This window comes from Indicator indicator, chromosome 2, assembly GCF_027791375.1.
Source record: "Indicator indicator isolate 239-I01 chromosome 2, UM_Iind_1.1, whole genome shotgun sequence".
Lineage (NCBI taxonomy): Eukaryota > Metazoa > Chordata > Aves > Piciformes > Indicatoridae > Indicator > Indicator indicator.
The window spans coordinates 63,569,793-63,586,471 of NC_072011.1; the positions used below are offsets into that span (position 1 = coordinate 63,569,793).

Here is a 16,679-nt window from a genome sequence, read left to right on the forward strand (position 1 = left end):
TCCAGAGAGAGGAATTCACAACCTCCCTGGGCAACCTGTTTCAGGGTCTCACCACCCTCACTTTAAAGAATTTCTTCTAATCCCAGTCTAAATCTGCCCTCCTCAATCTAAAATCCATTCCCCCTCATCCTGTCAAAACAAACCCTTGTAGAAAGTCCCCTGGCTTTCTTGTGGGCTCCCTTCAAGTACTGGAAGGCTGCTCTGGAGTCTTCTCTTCTCCAGGCTGAACAGCCCCAACTCAGCCTGGGTTTGAGAGGTTTTCCATCTCTGATCATGTTTGTGGCCTCCTCTGGACCCACTCCAACAGTTCAGTACAGCCCAGCACCACACAGCTCTTCAGCTTTTTTTCATAAGCTTTGCAGTAAGACATTCCTGAAGGGCTGTAGTTGAAAACAGTGCTACTAAACACTGCCCTGTTTGCCAATTATTGTTTTCCCAAATTATGAAGGTTTACCTTTTTATTATCCCTGCAAGAGATTCTTGTTTTTTCCTCCAGACATGCAATTCTTCTCCGCACCAACCACTTAAATCTCCTTAATTTAAAATGTATCCAGAAATAACTCTCAGGAGAACAGAGGGACAAACCCAGAAGGCAAAGTGGGAATCTGCTAAGCAGATGGGTGCAAATGATCAATTACTTTTTCTCTTCCACAAGTAACTTATTGCTAAAGTCTCTCATCCATAGCCACCCTTTCCTCAACCCTTCTTCCCTCATCCGTCAGTGGTTTTCACCTCTTTAAATACATTGATTCAAAGAAGTAGTTGAGATATGAAGCAAGCAGAGCAGTTTTCTGGCTCCAAGGTGAAATGAGCAGCTGTATTCAGGACTATTTATAACTAAAATAACTTCTCTAAGGAAAAAGAGCATGACAATAAAATCCCTTTCTGAAAATGATATGAACGTTCCAGAGCCTTCTATTACATTTCTTCTACTAGTTCAAAAATCTGATTGCCAGATAACTTTTACTGCTACTGTAAAAGGTTGTGTGTAAAAGCCTTGAAAAGAGCAGAAGATACCAGAAAGAGGTGGAATACATCATAGAAACACAGGATTGCAGAGTCATAGAAACATAGAATCACTGAACAGCTCAGGTTGGAAGGGACCTCAGAGATCATCTGCTCCAACCTCCCCCATGGGCAGGGACACCTCTCAACTAAGCTCAGCCTCTCAAGGCCTCATCTAACCTGGCTTTGAACACCCCAAGGCAGGAGACAGCCACAGCCTCCCTGGGCAGCCTATTTCAGAGTCTTACCACCCTCCTACCAAAGAACTTCTTTCTCAGCTCCAGTCTAACTCTGCTCTCCCTCAGCTTCAAACCATTCCCCCTTGACCTGTCTCTAGACACCCTCAGGAAAAAGTCCTTCTCCAGCCTTCTTCCAATACCCTTCAGGTATGGGATGGCAGCTCTAAGGTCCCCCTGGAGTCTTCTTTTCCCTAGGCTGAACAACTCCAGCTCCCTCAGCCTGTCCTCATAAACGATGTTAAAGGTTCATCTTAAATTCCCAAGAGGAATCAAAGCATCACACTATAAATCTTAAAGACTTCCAAGGAATTTCATCAGGAAGAACCAGCATCTGGAGCCTTCCTTTTCACTTCCTCTTCTTTTCTCTTTATAATATCCCTTCCTTTCTCACTAGTTTTCCATTAGTGCTTTTAGGTCATTAAAAATGATGGCAACAATGGTAAGAACACAAGCTGCCAGGTCACAGAGCTCAATCCATTCCAGTTGCTCTCTCCCATCAAGGCCAGGGAACTGCTGGAGTGGGGCTAGAAGAGATCATGAAAATGATCAGACTGCTGGAGAACCTCCCCTATGGGGACAGGGTGAGAGAGTTGGGGCTGTTCAGCCTGGGGAAGAGGAGGCTCCAGGAAGACCATAGAGCAGCCTTCCAATACCTGAAGGGGGCTACAGAAAAGCTGGGAAGGGACTTTTTGCAAGGACTTGGAGTGATATGACAAGAGGGAATGGATTGGAGTCTGAAGAGGGCAGATTTAGACTGGAGATTAGGAAGAAATTGTTTCCAGTGAGGGTGGTGAGACACTGGAACAGGTTGCCCAGGGAGGTTGTGGGTGCCCCCTCCCTGGAGGGGTTCAAGGCCAGGCTGGATGAGGCCCTGAGCAACCTGGGCTAGTGGGAGGTGTCTCTGGCCATGGAAGGGGGATTGGAACTGAATGATCTTTAAGGGCTTTCCTAATCCAAGACATTCTGTGAATCTATAAGAAAACACTTTTGGAGTTTAAAGACAGTTCTTATTTTATCTCTAATACAGCATTTATTTGCTGTCCAAGGGACTTATATCAGTGTTGCTCACCAAATGTGTCTTTCAAAGTGATGAGAACAGGGGAAAGCAACTCTAGAAATTATGGACTCCTCTCCAATCCTTTGAATTACTTTACAACAGCATCTAAAGTTTCCACAGACATCAGGGGTTTGTTATGCTCAGTGGAACTAGTTAGAAAAGTGCCTTTCTGAACATAAAGAATGTTCAAAATCTTAACTTCTTTTTTGGCAAACAAGCAAAAGTAAAAAAAAAAAAGAAAAAGAGAGATACTATTGAATATTGGAAATGACTGCAAGAATAGGGAAAATCTCCATTAAGCTCCAAGAAGATTCTACAAAGTATGAAAGTAAAGGCAAATTATGTTTGAATTATTCCTGAGTGCTAAAAGTTTCAGATGCTTCTGTACGGAGGATTTAGTAATTATAAAATGAAATAGCTCCAAAAAAAAAAAAAAAACCACCACAAAAGTTTCTGAGAGTGCACTGAGGGCAGCAGAGCTTCTGACCTCTCTATTTTGGCTCTGAGAACCCATTAACTGCCAGCACATAAAATATGCTATATGATATTGCAGCTGAATGAAATGAGGAACTATTTAAATATCACTTGCTGATTCATCTGGATTTTTCTAGCTCTTGTCAGAAAAAGTGGCACTTGAGAAGATTTGTTTTATTTTATGAAATCCTCTAGCACTTCAACCACATACACAGGCAAAAAAAAAAAAGACAGGAAAAGAAAGAACTTCAGATTGAGCCTTTCATAGAAGAGCAATCTTCAAGTAGATTATTCTGCATTGCACAAAATTACAGGCACCAAGTAATTCTTTGGGCCTGATCCTGCAGTCATCCATGCCAGTATAAATCCTGGAAAAAATACACCAGGAAAACTACTGTCTTAAAGCAAAACAGATGCTCATCTCTATTACATTAATTTTGTTTTGCCAATTCTTCTTGTGCCAGAGAGAAGAAAACACATTCCCTGAATTTTCTGGGTATAATTTCACTATTATTTATGGTTGGTTATTCAGCCTGGCAGCTAGCTCCAGCAGTTCCCTAGAATCTTTTCATAATCAAATTAAAGACAAAAATTGGACTGAATGAATGCTAATGATTGGGGGCAAAAAATATTGGAAAAATTGTTGGTTTGTTTTTGTTTTCTTTTGTTTTGTTTTCCTCAGAAACTACAGTTTCAGCCAAAGGAGACTTGTGAAATGTGAAGACAGAGGTAGTTTAAAAACACACTTCCCACATTTCTACATCTGGATTTGGGGTTTTCAGAATCACAGAACCACAGAGTGGTTTGAATTGAAAGCCCATCTAATCCAACCCCTGTACAGTCAGCAGGGTCATCTGCAACTAGAGCAAGTAGCTCAGAGTCTCAACCTGACCTAGAATGATTCCATGGATGGGGCACTCCACACCTCTCTGCATCATCTGGGCCAGCGTGTTACAGAATCACAAAATGTTAGGGGTTGGAAGGGACCTCCAGAGATCATCCAGTCCAACCCCCCTGCCAGAGCAGCATCACCCAGGGCAGGTTTACACAGTAACACATCCAGACAGGTTTTGAAAGTCTCCAGAGAAGGAGATCAGGGCAGCCTGATCCAGGGCTCTGTTACCTTCACAGTGAAAAAGTTTTTCCTGTGTCAGAAATGTCTTCTTTCTCCTCTGAATCTCCCTCTTCTAGTTTCCAACCAATCACCCCTTTGTCCTGTCTCAACAGGCTGTGCTCAGAAGTCTGTCCCAGCTTTCTGATCAGCCCCTTGAAGCACTGAAAGGCCACCAGAAGGTCTCCCTGGAGCCGTCAAGACAGAAACCTGTTTCCGACAGAGCTACTAAATACTGAGCTACCAATTAATCTAATATCAATCAATCCAGCATCCTATGAAGACAGGCTGGAAGAATTGGGGCTGTTCAGCCTGAAGACTCCTAGAGCTCCATTTCAATATCTGAAGGGGACCTACAGGAAAGCTGGTGAGGGACTGTTCAGAAGGGCCTGTGGGGATAGGCTGAGGAGCAATGATTTGAAACTGGAGCAGGGCAGATTTAACTTGGACATCAGGAGGAAGTTCTGCACAATGAGAGTGGTGAAATACTGGAACAGGTTGCTCACGGAAGTGGTTGAGGTCCCATCCCTGGAGACATTCAAGATCAGCCTTGATGTGTCCCTGGGCAGCCTGATGTAGTTGGAGGTGACCCTGCTGAGTGCAGGGGGGTTGGACAAGTTGACCTTTGAGGGTCCCTTCCTACCCAATGCAATCTGTGAGTCAAGCACTCCAATACCTAGCCCATAAATACTAAGGAAAACACATCCAGTTCTTCAAGTTTAGTTATATTTGGCTGCCCTGAGATTCACAGCTGCAATAAAATAAAGTCCCTCTTCTCCTGCTTTCACCTCCATATTCTCTAAATCAGGAGCTAGCTACTGACAAGTACTTTAGGCTCCTTTACAACATGTGTTACATAAGAAGCCTGACAGACTTTGCTCATCCTTACCTGTTTGATTTGGGGGACCCAAAAGCTGCAGTGACCTGTGGCAGCTCTGGGGGTTTCAGAGCTTGCCACATTACACTGGTGGTGCTAGTCTTAGTGGTTTTCAAAGGAGCCTGTAAAAGTGAGAATTTCCCTCTCACACATTGCTCAGAGCAGTACTTCTGGATCCTCATGTAGAGGTAGAGATGGTAACTTGGCACATTGCTGTTGCAGCTTACCCTAGTTAGATGGAAGAGGTTGCTAATTATACAACAGCAATTAAGACATGGGACTTTTCCTGGAGATTAATGACCAGCCAACAGGAACAAGGTTTTTAACCCCAGCCAGTCACTCACTGCATTGCAGCAGAATCAGAGAGCATTCTCTGAAGGGTATTGCTTTTCCAAGTGACAAACATGGGTCTGCACACGAGTGCAGGGTTTTTCTTTTTGCTCACCTACAGGGTCCACCTAGCAGCAACTGATGAATGTATGAAGCAATTAATGAAAGGCACAGGCACACAGAAAGAAAACACAAACCACAATACCCACTCCCAACACAGCTAAGGAAATAGAAGACTGCTGAAGGCTCTAAGATACAATCATAGAATCACAGAATCAGCGAATGGGTTAGGTTGGAAGGCATCTCAGAGATCAGCTACTCCAACCCCCCTGCCACCGGGGTAGGGAAACCTCTCAAGTAGACACAGTTGCTCAAGGCCTCATCCAACCTCACCTTAAACACCTCCAGGGAGGAGGCATTCACAGCCTCCCTGGGCAACCTGTTCCAGAGTCTCACCACTCTCATACTGAAGAACTTCCTCCTAAGAGACAGTATGAATCTCCTCTCCCCCTCAGCTTCAAACCAGTCCCCCCTGTCCTGTCTCTGGACAACCTTATGAAAAGTCTCTCTGCAGCCTTCCTGCAGGATCCCTTCAGGTATTGGAAGGCAGCTCTAAGGTCCCCCTGGAGTCTTCTCTTCTCCAGGATGAACAGCTCCAGCTTCCTCAGCCTCTCCTGCATCTCATTGCAGAGATGAATTTCTACTACTTTCATTCCTTTTAGAGATAGAATCAGCTCTTTCACTGAATTAAATCACACGCCACAGAGACTTAAATTAGCATTTTAAATCAGAACTAGCTTGAGTATTTGCAGGGAGTCCTCCACTCATAACCATTTATGATGTGCTGGTTTATGTATTGAACACATCATGGTGTGAGAAACTGTTTTCTTTCTGGAAGAAGCTGAAGAAGAAGCTTCTCCCTCACTCACATGTCACATCATTGGAAAGTAGGAAGCTGAACCTATGTGCAGAGGGAACTGAATACTTATGCCCCACAGAACTGCTCAGGAACACTGGGAAGAAACCTTAGGTAATGTTCCTCAAAATGGCACTTAGTGAAACTACCTTACCATTGCTACTTACACTCCCCAAATGACACACAACAAATATCTCAGCTCTCCCTGGCCTTCAAGGTGCCTCATCCTGACTCACCTTCCTCCACTCTGCAGTCTACCCTTGGTCCTGCTCTGGGTCCACTCCTGGTCCATTATTCCTGTTCCTATGGATTTCTTTCCCTCTTCTATTTCGATTTGCTTCTTTACTTTAGACTCAAAATAGGTATCTCTCTTCCCAGTAATATTTCTAAGGCAGTCTGACCTGTCCCTCAAAAATTTGTACTTATCTGGATGCGGAGGGAAGAGGTTGGTGATTTACTGGCAGACAGACAACCCTCAGGAAACACCAAGAGGTGTCCAGGTGCCTTGCTGCTGCTAGGCACAAGAGCAAAACGGAGTGGTGCTTCTTCACGCTTACAAACATGAAGGTGGAGTTTTTGAAGGTCCAAGACATTAACTACCAGACCAGCCCAGACTCATAGATTCATAGAATGGTTTAGGCTGGAAGGGACCTGAAAGGTCATCCAGTTACAACCCCCCTGCCATGGGCAGGGACACCTTCCACTAGATCAGGTTGCTCAAGGCCTCATCCAACCTGGCCTTGAACACCTCCAGAGAGGGGGCATCCACACCCTCCCTGGGCAGCCTGTTCCAGTGTCTCACCACCCTCACTGAAAAGAATTTCTTCCTAATCTCTAGTCAAAATTTGCCCTCCCTTATTTGGGCTTGGATGTTACTTTGGAAGTGAGGACCTGACTGAACCATCTGCCAGAGTGAACTCCTGTTTCACTCATAGCTCACTCCTAGTTCAAGGTGTGCCTGGGGTAGCAGAGGGAGATGGAGAGCAGTCATGCTTGGCTGCTGCCATCACTGAGGATCCTCTCTGATGGTGATTGGAGGACATCACTGAACACTAGGCAGCAATCCTGTACCCCCAACAGCATCTTGGTGATACCATCCCTCTTTGTAGCTTACCGTGGTGCAACGCCATGACAGGGCTCACTAGGTGCACACGTGGGTTAGAAAAAGAGACTGCTGCTATCTCTAAATGTCATCTTCTTGATGGTGGGAGCTGCTGGAAACCTCTTCTGCATGGCAGCTGTCTCATAGTCCAGTCCCTTGGCCAGTACTGATCAGTTTGCTTAGTGTGGGGCAGAAAATGCCAAGCCCACTGCAGCATTCACAACTGTTCTCACACAGCCTCTTCCCCCACACACATGCCACAGGAATCAAAATTGCACAAGCAGCTCCTGCAGACCTCCTTCCTGCCCAGAACTGGAACAGCAATTCAGGATTGCCAGTTTTCCATTTAGCTGCCATGAAAAGGAACAACTGCAGCAAACCATGGCTTATTCCACAGCTGTTCTGGCTGTTCTCTTCAGCATATGGGCACAGTGCCTCTGCTCTTATTAATCCTGAGGGCCAGGCTGGCCACCACGCATTACAGATTGTCCCGTGGGTCATACTGGCCTGCCCTTTAATAGTGTTTTTGCCATGTACCACACTGTCCTCCTACTTGCAGTTGTTTCTGGAGGCCATCCTGACAACTCAGCTGTCACAGCTGTGATGTGCTGTCACAGTAATGAAACCAATGTGATGGGAAGGGTGGCTGACGCCCCAGCAGAGATCTGACCAGAGATCTGGGCAGGCTGGAGAGCTGGGCAAAGGAGAACCTCATGAAGTTCAATAAGGACAAGTGCAGAGTCCTGCCTCTGTGGAGGAACACCACCAGGCACCAGCACAAAATAGGGGTTGTCTCGCTGGAAAGCAGCTCCGTGAAGAAAGGCCTTGGAGTCCTGGTGGACAGCAAGTTCTGCATGGGACAGCAATGTGCCCTTGGGCAATGGCATCTTGGGGTGCATCAAGTAAAGTGTGTCCAGCAGGTCTAGGGAGGTTCTCCTCCCTCTCTGCTCTGCCCTGCTGAGACCACACCTGCAATACTGTGGCCAGTTTTGGGCTTCCCAGTTCAAGACAGACAGAGACCTGCTGGAAAGAGTCCAGTAGAGAGCTTCAGTGATGACTGGGGGACTTGAACATCTCTGCCTCCAAGAAAGACTGAGAACTGGAGCTGTTTAGTCTTCAGAAGAGAAGGCTGAGAAGGGATTTTACTAACATCCATAAATATCTGAGGGGTGGGTGTCCGGATGAAGGTGCCAGGCTCTTCTTGGTGGTGCCCAGTGGCAGGACAAGGAACAACAGGGACAAGCTGGAACACAGGAGGTTCCACCTCAACATGAGGAGAAACTGCTTTGCTGTGAGGGTGCTAGAGCCCTGGAGCAGGCTGCCCAGAGAGGTTGTGGAATCTCCTGCTCTGGTCACTGTCAAAACCAACCTGGATGTGCTCCTGAATGAGGTCATACAGGCCCTAGGTGATCCTGCACTGCTCAGGAGGTTGGACTCAATGACCTCTGGAGCTCACTTCCAACCCGTAACATTCTGTAATTCAGAGGACCTGTTGTCACCCCCTTCCTCAGCTCCACCAGCTGGAGCCAGCACCCACACTGGCTGGCATAGCAGAGAGAGATGAGCTTGAAGCCGAAGGGAGAGTCCCGGTGTGAGGGGAGACAGCCGGCACCAGCTGAGGGAATGCCGCCTAGGGCCTGGGGCAAGCAGGGCTGGCATGGCAGGAGAGGCTCCCCCGAGGAAACAACAGCAGCTGCTGTGCCCCTGCAGGGGAGAAATGGCTGCAAACAGGGCCAGGAGCAGGTGTCCCAGGAACAGCTGCTGAGGGCTGGGAAATGGAGCTCCAGGCACGAGGCCTGGGGTCTGGGAAGGGGCATGAGGGTGGCCTGCAGAGAGCGGGCAGGAGAAGGCCTGAAGCCAAAGGCGTGGGGCTGGAAAGGTCTCAGCTGCTGAAGGCGAGCAGAGGCCAGGGAAGGAGCGGAAGGCAAAGGCTGGCTCTGGAGGAATGGCAGAGGAGAAAACATCCTGGCTCCAAGCCAGGGTGGAGGGCAGGGGCCTGGGAAGGAAAGGCAAACACTGTTCTGCAGGGGCCAGAGCTAGACAGCTGCCGACAGCAGCGCAGAGAGGCACCAGGAGCCAAAAGAGAGTCCTGGGAACATGGGGAAACAGCTGCAGGGGGATGGACAGGATGGCAAAGCTGAAAACACAGGCTTTGGGGGAACGAGGGAGAGCACAGCTGCTGAGGGATGGATGTGGGAAGAAGAAGAGTCAAAAGGCACAGCCAAGAGGAAAGGAGCCAGCAACCACCCCTGATAGAAGAGGAAAATGTTCTGAAGAGAAAAAGTTCTGAGAGAGAAAGGATTGAGAATATTCCCATTTTAAAGGTAAAATACTTTATCTTTGTATATAGCAGTAAAACTGTTTTGTTTTCTTAAGCAAGCCCAAGGCAGCTGACAGCTGGAAGCAGAGATACTGCCAGCCCTGATGGACAGGAAGCACTGGCTGCAGATGCTGGAGACCTCCTGGATGCCACAGTGATGGCAGGATCCAGCTCTCAGGGTTGCTGCCTGAAGGAAGAGGCTACCCTGTGCTTCCAGAGAGGCTCTGCAATGAACAGCAGCTTTACTTGGTAATAATCTGGTGCAGAAGTGGCCAAATTACACTTGGACATTACACTTGCACTCTGCAGACTGACAGGGTGCAATTACACCCCCAAAACATCACTGCTGTTCATGGTAAAGCTAGTGCTTAGATTTCCAGCACAGGGCTTCAAAGACTTAGTCTTCAAAAGCACTGCACTCAGGTTAACCCATGTTCAGGATAGAGCATGATCTTCCCAGGTGGTGCCTGGGAACTTTAGTTTGGCTTCTGTCCCTGTCACCAAGCCATTTCCTTCCTCACAGCTGATCTCATGATCATGAAACAGAAATATGGCCAGAGGGGTCTTCACAGAGGAAAGGGAAGCCATCAGACTAGGTCTCCTGTGCCTCCAAGTTCAGCTTGTGAATGAAGGCTGGAGCTGGTGGCAGGCAGCATGATTGTAGTGACACAAAAAAACTGTGAAAGGGGACAGTTTCCACATTTAGACTCATACATGGTAGATACTGCCATGGATACCAGTGTTGCTAAGCATGCTGCTTCCTAGGGAAATCTGTGCTTGTGGAAGCACAGGCTTTGGATACTACATTCATTTAAGGATAATATCAGTGTACCTTGTGGGAAGGCATTTAGCAGGTAAATGGTAAACTGGCTTTATAGCACTAAACCAGGCCCATCCTAGGTACTGCAGAGATGCAAAATGCTCACCTATATCTACTTCAGCTCAATGATTTGTTTGAATTACCACAAGGAGATTGCTAATGTCAATCAGACTGTCAGCAAGTACAGAATCATAGAATGGCCTAGGTTGGAACGGACCTCAGAGATCATCTGCTCCAACCTCCCTGCCATGGGCAGGGACACCTCTCAACTAGGCTTGGCTGCTCGAGGCCTCATCCTACCTGGCCTTGAACGCCAACAGGCAGGAGGCATCCACAACTTCCCTGGGCAGCCTGGTCCAGAGTGTCACCATCCTCATCCTGAAGTACTTCTTGCTAAGCTCATTTTAACCCTGCTCTCCCTCAACTTCAAATCATTCCCCCTTGTCCTGTCTCTAGACACCCTTAGGAAAAGTCCTTCTCCAGCCTTCCTGAAGGATCCCTTCAGGTATTGGAAGGCAGCTCTAAGGTGCCCCTGGAGTCTTCTCTTGTCCAGGCTGAACAACCCCAGCTCCTTCAGCCTTCAGGGCTACTCTCAACCCACTCTGCACCCAGCTTGGATTTGTGCCTGGGGCTGGCCCGACCCAGATGCAGGACTTGACCCTTGGACTTGTTGGACCTCATGCATTTGGCAGGGGTGTAGCTAACACTGAAATTACTGGAGCTAGATCTATTTATGCAGAATTTTGTTCCTTATTTGCAGCATCACTTATTATTTGCCCTATTTTTCATGGTTCTCTTTTAGTAGTCCTCTATTATACTCTCCTCTGCAGCTTCTGGTGCCTACAAGTGCATACCTTTTCTGTCATCACCTTGCAATTCTCCTTTCACACTCTTGCTCTGTTGCCATACAGAGCTCATTTCAACACCCCCCCCCCTCCTTTTTTCAGTATTACTTTTTTGCATCTTTCCAATGTGTTCTTAAAAGTCATTCTGTCCTCCCACTTTTGTTCTCAGCCACATTTGCATCGTTCTGCCTTTTTTTTCCCCCACACACAATATGAAATTACAACGAACTGAGATAAACACAAATATGCTTATGTGCAAAATAAAGAAGGATGTGGAATTTTCATGTTTCTAGAGGAGCTATTGTGTTCTTTCATTGCCATTCCTGACAAAAAGAACTTTAATAAGTGAACTTTTTTTTTTTTTCTGCCTTCCAGATGTCTGGCATTGAATTTCTTTTCTCATGAAATAGTTCTCCATGAAAATGACATCCCTAATCTCCACAGGACTAATTCATTCTTTTGTGCAGTTTTCAAAGGGTATCTTCAGTAATGCCCCAGCATAAGAGGGACATGGGACTCCTGGAGCAGATCCAGAGGATGTCACAAAGATGATCAGAGGGCTGAAGAACCTGCCCTGTGGGGACAGGCTGAGAGAGTTGGGACTGTTCAGCCTGAAGATAAGAAACTCCAGGGACACCTTAAAGTGGCTTTCTAGTACCCAAAAGGGACCTACAGGAGATCTGGGGAGAGACTTTTTACAAGGGCTTGTAGTGATAGGATGAGAGGGAATAGATTGACGCTTGAGGAGGGCAGATTTAGACTGGAGATTAGGAAGAAATTCTTTCCAGTGAGGGTGGTGAGACACTGGAACAGGTTGCCCAGGGAGGTGGTAGAAACCCCATCCCTGGAGGTTTTTAAGGCCAGGCTGGATGTTGCTCTGGGCAACCTGATCTAGCATGAGGTGTCCCTGCCCATGGCAGGGGGGTTGGAACTGGATGATCTTTAATGTCTCTTCCAATGTAAACCATTCTATGAATCTGTGCATCAATGAATAAAAAGGAGGCACTGAACTTAGCAGCCACATTAACAAGAAACACCATTTTGTCTGCCTTCCTCCTTGTTAAGGCATTGTAGCCACTTGCTTCTCTCCTCCTAAGCCTCCTGGAGTGCCAAAGTTGTAATTTACTACTGATAGGTGTGAGCAGATGCCTACACACTTCTTCCTTTATTTGTTATACAACCTCTGCTGGCATCCAGAAAATTAATATTGAGAACAGGATGCCTGCATCACTTCTCCTCACTGCATTCAGTAGCTCACTTAGCAGCGTTTAGCAGGTCTAGACAGTGAACTAAAGCTGAGCATTAGCATTAGAATGCAGGGATCTCAGCTTTGTTGTTCTGTTGTTGATGCTTTTTTGATTCAGCAACACAATTAAATACCAAACCTTTCAGGAGAGCCCCATTACATTATCATGTTTTAAAGTGGCATGTTCATTCAAGGAATGATGATATTGAGGCCATGGATTAATACTTTAGCAGCACAACAATAGCAGCACTCACTCACTGCACTCTTACTACGCTGGCATCTTTCAGCTGTTTGTCTAAACAAGCTTTACTGCACTAAATGTTCTGCTCTGACAGAAACTATTTGGTACTGATCTCAAGAAAAAGAAAAGAACAAGGATTGAGTGTTTGATAGATGCTTTTAAGGATATTTCTGGATCAAGTCCTCCACTTACAAAATGTTAGGATCATAGAATGGGTTAGGTTGGAAGGGACCTCAGAGATCATCTATTCCAACCTCGCCACCATGGGCAGGGACACTTCTCAACTAGACTCAGCTGCTCAAGGCTTCATCCAGCCTGGCTTTCAACACCTCCAGCAAAAGGGCATCCACAACCTCTAGGCAACCTGTTTCAGTGTCTCACTACCCTCACTGTGAAGAATTTCTTCCTAATATCCAATCTAAATCTGCCCTCTTCCAGCTTAAAGCCATTCCATGGATTGCATCAGTTTGGAAGGGACCCTCGAAGGACATTTTGTCCAACCCATGTTATAGTTTAGTATCAGTCCACATGTTCTGAAGAAGAGAAATCAAGATTCATTTATTCTTTTCTGATAGCTACATGAGGAGAAGGTTACATTTTTTACTTGCCAGAAGCATTCATACATTTCAATTAAAAATTCTCTTGCCACAATTTGGCTGAGATGTGCCACATAAATCAGAAAATTATAGGCATAAAGATTTATTTCTGGTGATATGCTTTTGAAGCATTATCCACTACATGGGAAATGTGACACACATTTATGTATGTTTCATTACAACATTGCCTCTCAGTGCAAGTCACAAATGCTAATGGAAATCACTCTTCAGTACTTAACAGGATCTATTAGTACACATCCGGCCAGCAAGTTGAGCGAGGTTCTCCTCTCCCTCTCCTCTGCCTTGCTGAGGCTACTGTGTCCTGTGAGCTGGAATACTGTGTCCAGTTCTGGGCTCAACAGTTCAAGAAGGACAGGAGACTACTGGAGAGAGTCCAGCAGACAGCCAGTAAGATGCTGAGAGGACTGGAACATTGACTTTATGAAGAGAGGCTGAGAGCTAGGGCTGTCTAGCCTGGAGAAGAGGAGACTGAGAGGAGATCTCATTCATGCTGATCAATAGCTACAGGATGAGTATCAGAAGGATGGAGCCGGACTCTTCTCAGTGGTGTCCAGTGACAGGACAAGGGGCACTGGACACAAACTGGAACACAGGAGGTTCCACATAAGCATAAGGAAAAAATTCTTTACTCTCAGGGTGACAAAGCCCTGGAACAGGCTGCCCAGAGAGGGTGTGGAGTCTCCATCTCTAGAGATATTCCAAAGCCACCTGGAGGTGTTCCTGTGTGATTTACTCTATGTGATCCTACTTTGGCAGTGGGGTTGCATTACATGATCTTCAGAGATCCATTCCAACACCTACCATCCTGTGATGCATGGAAGTTTCTCATCAACACAAGTGATAACCAAAATATTCTGACACTGATTTATAAAGACATTGGCTTCAACATTCTCACTGCATAAGGATAAAACATATGTAAATTATTCTCAAAAGAAACTTCTACAGCAGGCTCTCAGCTCCCTGACACACTGAGCTTTAAAGGATCTTCTCTCCAGTGCTCTAAGTCAGTCTCAAAGGATCTTCTCTTCAGTGTTCTGACTAAGTTTTAAAAGATTCATATCGGATGTTAAGAAGAAGTTCTTCACCATGAGGGTGGTGAGACACTGGAAGAGGTTGCCCAGGGAGGTGGTAGAAACCCCATCCCTGGAGGTGTTTAAGGCCAGGCCGGATGTGGCTCTGGCCAACCTGCTCTAGTGTGAGGTGTCCCTTCCCATGGCAGGGGGGTTGGAACTGGATGATCCTCGAAGTCCCTTCCAACCCTAACAATTCTCTGATTCTATGATCTTCTCTCCAGTGTTCTGACTAAGTTTTGAAGGATCTTCTCTTAAGTATTCTGCAGTTGTAGCTAATACTTCAACTTAGCTTCAAGCAAAATAAATAAATAAATACATAAATACATAAAGGTTTTCAGCGCTTGCTTTCACCCAGAAGAAATATAGGTTCCTTTCATCTTTATACATGTTTATATTTCCCTGTGTTGCTATGAGATGCACTTGCACACATAGGTATAATTTATCCTACAGAGAATTTTTATCATATATAGATGTAATTTATCAAAGACAAAAACAAAACTAAACCAAAAAAAACCCAACCCAAACCAAAACCCCACAAAAACAAAACAGGGCACTGGGCGGGGGAAATGCCCTAACTTCTGGTTCTGCAGGAACAGAGTTCTCTGTTTCTAAACTAAGATAAGGATTACCTCTGATGAAATCTTTGCTGCAACTGACATGTTTCCGTAGGAGGATTTCATTAAAATCCTTAATAATTTTCCAATGATGAATCACTTCATTAGAAGAAATCCATTCAGCTCAGCTATGTGTAAGGATACTTTAATCAGGAGGGATATTGCACTAAGTTTGTGTTTCAAAACAGAAGCAAACTTTGTTCTTTGCCAAGTGGATTTTCTCTCGTGCAGTAGGCAGGGATCATCTAGAGATGGTGTGAGAGATGAGAATGGCAAAGAGACACATAATTTATTTCTCCTTACCATTGACATTCATCTAAGGAGGTTCTCCTCTCCCTCTAATCTGCCCTGGTGAGACCACACCTGCAATGCTGTGTCCTGTTTTGGGCTCCCCAGTTCAAGAGAGACAGGGACCTGCTGGAGGGAGTCCAACGGAGAGCTATGGGGATGACCAGGGGACTCGAATATCTCTCTTATGAGGAAAGACTGAGAGACCTGGAGCTGTTTAGCCTGGAGAAGAGAAGGCTGAGAAGGGACCTTACCAATGCCTATAAATATCCAAGGGGTGGGTGTCAGGATGATGGTGCCAGGCTCTTTTCGGCGGTGCCCAGTGATAGGACAAGGAGCAACAGGTACAAGCTGGAACACAGGAGGTTCCACACCAACATGAGGAGAAACTGCTTCACTGTGGTGGTGGCAGAGAACTGGCACAGAAAGCCCAGAGAAGGTGTGGAGTCTCCTTCTCCGGAGGTCTAAACCCCTCTCGATGCATTCCTGTGCGACCTGTGCTAGTTGATCCTGCTCTGGCAGGGGTGTTGGACTGAATGATATCTGGAGGTCCCTTCCAACCTCTAACATTCTGTGATTCTATGGTTTTGTTATTTTCTGTATACTACACATCATATTTTCTGATTCCTGTATCAGTTTTTTAAAGAGACCTTCAGTTATTTCCCTTCTAAATTCTAGGATTTCTATGACAGCTACTTTCCTTGAATTTCTTTTCCTTAAGAACTTACTAGATCCAATTTTTGTCCTTATATTATGCAGGAAACAGTATTAGATGATCACAGCTTAAGCACAAATGGTGGCTCCAGATCATTACAGTTGTCAAACAGCAGTTTAATGACTCTGAAGACAAATATCACAGGATCTCCATTTTTAAAATCCAAGTAGGATGCCAGAAGCTCTGCAGAACTTCTGACTTTTTCCACCCCTGATGCTTCTACTGGAGAGCTCTGCAGTAGGTAAGAAAAGCTATAACTTTGTTTACATGCATAAGGGCTCATTAAATTGCTGGATTGCAAGACTGTATAAATTATTTATCCCTGTAGAGAAACAGGTTTTAGAATTCACAATTTAGAGTAGGCTCTAATTCCCCTCTCATATAGAGAGTCACTGATGTAATTAAAGGTTAAAGTAAAGGAGATCAAATGTTAAAAGGAGGAATGTGCTCCTTCTCTCCTGAGCTCAGGCATGCAATGCCCTACCATGCTTCCCTTCTTCATTAGCTGATACTGATCAGCATCCTGTGATCCCTTCAGGTAGAGCTGCTTTCCACTACCTGAAGAGATCCTACAGAAAGGCTGCAGAGGGACTTTTCATAAGGGAGTCTAGAGACAGGACAATGGAGAACAAAGATGAGGTAGAGCAGGGTTAGGGTGGATCTTAGGGAGAAGTTCTTCAGTACGAGGGTGGTGAGAGTCTGGAATGAGTTGCCCAGGGAGGTTGTGGATGCCTCCTCTCTGGAGGTGTTCAAGGCCTTTAGCAGCTGAGCTCTAGTTGAGAGGTGCCC

At 45.8% G+C, this 16,679-nt stretch overlaps 1 protein-coding gene across 17 annotated transcripts in view; it reads right to left on the minus strand.

The window, feature by feature from the left end:
- NRXN1 (neurexin 1) overlaps nucleotides 1–16,679 on the minus strand; it is a 767,737-nt gene that overhangs the window by 720,932 nt on the left and 30,126 nt on the right. The window lies entirely within an intron of this gene.